Raw genomic sequence first — 5718 nt, forward strand, 5'->3', positions numbered from 1 at the left:
AAGTTTTCAAAGTGTGCATTTTGGTTGAAAGAAGTTCAATTCCTCAGTCACGTAGTGAACAAAGAAGGTATTTTGGTTGATCCGTCAAAGATTGAAACCGTTGAAAATTGGGAAACCCCGAAAACTCCGACGCATATATGCCAATTTTTAAGATTGGTTGGTTACTACAGAAGATTCATCCAAGATTTTTCCAATGTAGCAAAACCCTTGACTGCATTAACGCATAAAGGGAAGAAATTTGAACGGAAGGATGAGCAAGAGAAAGAGATTTTGTGATTTATTGTGACGCTTCAAAGCAAGGTCTCAGTTTTGAATTAATGTAACGAACGAAAGTAATTGTTTATGCGTCTAGACAATTGAAGATTCACGAGTAGAGTTATATGACTCACGATTTGGAATTGGGCGTTGTTGTTTTTGCATTAAAAATGTGGAGACACTACTTATATGGGGTCAAATGTATCATATATACCAACCACAAATGTCTCCAACATATATTTGATCAAAAACAACTGAATATGAGGCATCGTAGGTGGATTGAGCTATTAAATGATTACGACTTTGAGATTCGTTACCACTCGGGGAAGGCAAATGTGGTAGCCGATGCCTTGAGTAGAAAGGACAGGGAACCTATTCGAGTAAAAGCTATGAATATAATTATTCATACTAATCTTACTACTTGAATAAAAGAGGCGCAACAAGGAGTTTTGAAAGAAGGGAATTTGAAGAATGAGATACCCAAAGGATTGGATAAACAACTTAATATTCGGGAAGACGGAACTCGGTATTTGGCTGAAAGAATTTGGATACCAAAGTTTGGGGATGCGAGAGAAATGGTACTTAGGGAAGCACATAAAACCAGATATTCAATATATCCCGGAGTGGGGAAAATGTACCAAGACCTCAAGAAACACTTTTGGTGGCCGGGTATGAAAGCTGATATTGCTACTTATGTAGGGGAATGTTTGACTTGTTCTAAAGTCAAAGCCAAACATCAAAAACCATCAGGTCTACTTCAACAACCTGAAATCCCGGAATGGAAATGGGAAAACATTACCATGGATTTCATTACTAAATTGCCAAGGATTGCAAGTGGTTATGATATAATTTGGGTAATAGTCGATCGTCTTACCAAGTCAGCACATTTTCTACCAATGAGAGAAGATGATAAAATGGAGAAGTTGGCATGACTATACTTGAAGGAAGTCGTCTCCAGACATGGAATACCAATCTCTATTATCTCTAATAGGGATGTCAGATTTGTTTCAAGATTTTGGCAGACGTTACATCAAGCATTGGGAACTCGTCTAGACATGAGTACCACCTATCATCCACAAACAGATAGGCATAGTGAAAGGATGATACAGACACTTGAAGACATACTACGAGCATGTGTTATTGATTTTGGAAATGGTTGGGATAGACATCTACCATTAGCAGAGTTTTCCTACAATAACAGTTACCACTCCAGTATTAATGCTGTACCGTTCGAGGCACTTTATGGTAGGATGTGCAGGTCTCCAATTTGTTGGAGCGAGGTGGGGGATAAACAGATTACGGGTCCGAAAATTATCCAGGAAACTACTGAAAAGATCATTCAGATTCAACAACGGTTGAAAACCACCCAGAGTCGACAAAAGAGTTATGCAAACGTTAGGAGAAAAGATTTAGAATTTGAGATTGGTGACATGGTCATGCTTAAGGTATCACCATGGAAAGGCGTCGTTCACTTTGGTAAACGGGGAAAACTAAACCCGAGATACATGGGTCCATTCAAAATTATTGATCGTGTTGGACCGGTGGCTTATCGACTTGAATTACCTCAACAACTCGCCAGCGTACATAATACTTTCCACGTATCAAATTTGAAGAAGTGTTTAGCTGAAGAAGATCTCACTATTCCTTTAGACGAAATTAAGATTAACGAAAAACTACAATTCGTTGAAGAACCCGTCGAAATAATAGATTGTGAGGTTAAAGAACTCAAGCAAAGCAAAATATCGATTGTTAAAGTTCGATGGAATGCTCGTAGAGGACCCGAGTTCACCTGGGAGCATGAAGATCAGATGAAGTAGAAGTATCCGCACTTATTTCCCGAAGATGCGTCAACACCTGCAACTGCTTAAAATTTCGGGACTAAATTTATTTAACGGGTAGGTACTGTAATAACCCGTATTTTCCATGAATATGTTATATGAGAATAATAGTTACATGATTAAATATTTCCAACATGTTAAGCAATCAAACTTGTTAAGACTTGATTAATTAAAACGAGTTTCATGTAAACATTTGACCACCCAGTTTGTCCGACGATTCACGAATGTTAAAACTTGTAAAAACGACATGATATATATATATATATATATATATATATATATATATATATATATATATATATATATATATATATATATATATATATATATATATATATATATATATATATTTAACATGGTATTATGATAAGTAAGTATCTCATTAAGTATATTAACAATGGGTTATATACATAAAATGAGACTACTAATTTAAGGAATTCGAAACGGGATATATATGTAATGATTATCGACGTAGTAACGTCTTAATTAAAATAAATACATATGTATCGTATTAAGATATATTAATACACTATGTTTAACATGATAAAATGATAATTAAGTATATCATTAATTGTATTAACAATGAACTACGTATGTAAAACAAGACTACTAACTTAAGGGTTTCGAAACAATGTATACATGTAACGATTAACGAAGAAATAACGACTTAATTAAAATGTATATATATGTATTGTATTAAGATGTATTAATACACATTTGAAAGACTTAAGGACATATATCAAAATACTTATACTTATCAAAGATTGTTATAATCGTATTCCCATTCGTTTTTATCAAGAATTCTACTCGTATTCGTTCGGTATTTGTACCCATATAATACCCAACTTCTAGATGTACATACTATTAGTATATACACTCAAATAATCAGCTCTTAGCAACCCTAATTTAGTCAACAAACATGTGGGAACCATCATTTAACATCTAGCATCAAATAATTAGCAAAATTACAAACTAATGGAGCCTATATGGAGACTCCATGGTTCACGTGAATGTGCACTACCACAAACACATTCTCATTTCAATTTTATTGCATCAAACTCATCTCTCTCAAGTTCTCTCTTGATGTTCTAAGTGTTCTTCATCATCTTCATCAAAATCTAGCTCAATATAGCTCAAAAATCCAAGCTTAAATCAAAATACAAAACAACTACTCAAGAAAACTTCAAGAACACTTTCAAGGTTGCAAGACTACTTCCAAGCTTTCTAATCCACTCCAAGTAATCATCTAAGATCAAGAAATCTTTGTTAATTACAGTAGGTTATCATTTTAATTCAAGGTAATATTCATATTCAAGATTTGATTCGATTTCTATAACTATAACTATCTTAAATCAAGTAGTAATCTTACTTGAACTTGTTTTCGTGTCATGATTCTACATCATGAACTTTCAAGTCATCAAAGATCCTTTGAAGCTCAAGATCATTTCTTATTATTTCCAGTAGGTTTACCTACTATATTTTAGGTAGTGATTATGTTCATAACATCGTTCGATTCATACTTATATAACCATCTTATTCGATGAAAATAACTTGTAATCACTAGAACATAGTTTAGTTAATTCTAAACTTGTTTGCAAACAAAGTTAATCCTTATAACTTGACCTTTAAAAACAACTTAACACATGTATTATATCTATATTATATGCTAACTTAATGAGTTAAAACTTGGAAACACGAAGAACAACGTAAAATTGGACATACGCCGTCGTAGTAAAACTAGGGGCAGTTTAGGGTTGGATAATTAAAAACTATCATAGACTTTGATTTAAAAGTTTGAATTTTGGAAAAATTATATTTCACATGAACATGATAATATATCCAAAAATTATGGTTAAACTCAAAGTAGAAGTATGTTTTTCAAAATGGTCATCAAGATGTCGTTCTTTCGACGGAAATGACTACCTCTTTCAAATATGGACTTGTAACCTGTAACTTTGACTATAAACCACTACTTTTTTAGTTTATTTTTAGAAATTAGAGTTCATTACGAAAGCATAGCAATTTGATTCACTCAAAACCGATTTGTAATGAAGAAGTTATGAGCAAAACAATATTGGTAAGAAATAGCCTAAAATGGCTACGAGATTTTTTTTTACAAAATCTATACTAACCATATCCTAGCTAACTTTTCTTGTATTATACATGTATTCTAACATGTCATGAGTATTTCCTTTTAATATACTAGTCTCGATTTAGTCCGAGACAATATCATGTAATCTTGATTATTTAAGACAATAGTTACACAATACGTCGGATAAATCGAAAGACACCATATACACAATACGTCTAGATTAATTCTAAAACAATAGTTGTATCTTGGGTCATGATTGAGTCTTATACAATACGTGTACACTATGTTTTGATTATTACAGGGTGATATTTTGAACTATATATGTACTACTAACATTGGACTACTAATTGTGGACTAATAACGTTGGACTGCTAATGAAATGCCCCGTTCATATCGATTATAAACGTTTCATATTAATTGGTTTCATTGCGAAGTTTTGACCTCTATATGAGACGTTTTTCAAAGCCTGCATTCATTTTAAAAACAAACCACAACCTTTATTTTATCGAAAAAGGTTTAAAAGACATAACATAGATTATCAATCATCGATAATCTAAAAATACCAAGTTTTTACACAACCATTACAATATATTACAATCTTAGACATCCGAATGCAGTTTTTAAACATTATCATACAAGCATGCTGACTCTAAATCTCTTCTTTAAATAGCATGCAACAGCGGAAGCCTTTAAAAATCACCTGAGAATAAACATGCTTAAAATGTCAACAAAAATGTTGGTGTGTTATAGGTTTAACCTATATCGTAAATCGTAATAATAGACCACAAGATTTCATTTTCATAAACAGTATACAGGAATTTCGCAATCTGCATAAAAATCATTCATATGGTGAACACCTGGTAACCGAACTAACAAGATGCATATAAAATATCCCCCGCATACAGGCATTTCGCAATCTGCATGCTATATACCGGCCGTCGCAATCAGTATATATCAATCGAAGTACTAAAGCATTCGTAACCCGAATGGGACGTGTCAAGGGCCATAGAGCTATCTTTAGGATTCACGTCAATTAGGGGCCATTTCCCTAATTCTTAGGCTACCAAGCTAACAAGGGGCGATATTCGGTATTCGTAATCCAACCATAGAATATCGTTTCAAGTACTTGTGTCTATTTTGTAAAACATTTACAAAGCTGCATGTATTCTCATCCCAAAAATATTAGATAGTAAAAATGGGACTATAACTCACTTTCACAGATTTTCAATTCGTTGAAAATCAGACTTGGCCACGGATCGATTCACGAACCTATAACAAATATATACATATATCAAAATATGATAGAAATACATTCACATCATACTTTTATTTACGTGTTGATGATTTAAGTTGTCAAGTTAGCAGTCCAATGTTAGTAGTCCAATGTTAGTAGTCCAGATATATAGTCCAAAATATCACCCTGGAATAATCAAGACGTATTGTATACGTATTGTACAAGACTCAATCATGACCCAAGGTACAACTATTGTCTTAGAATTAATCTAGACGTATTGTGTACATGGTGAAATGTCC

This window comes from Rutidosis leptorrhynchoides, chromosome 2 (genome assembly GCF_046630445.1).
Source record: "Rutidosis leptorrhynchoides isolate AG116_Rl617_1_P2 chromosome 2, CSIRO_AGI_Rlap_v1, whole genome shotgun sequence".
Classification (NCBI taxonomy): domain Eukaryota; kingdom Viridiplantae; phylum Streptophyta; class Magnoliopsida; order Asterales; family Asteraceae; genus Rutidosis; species Rutidosis leptorrhynchoides.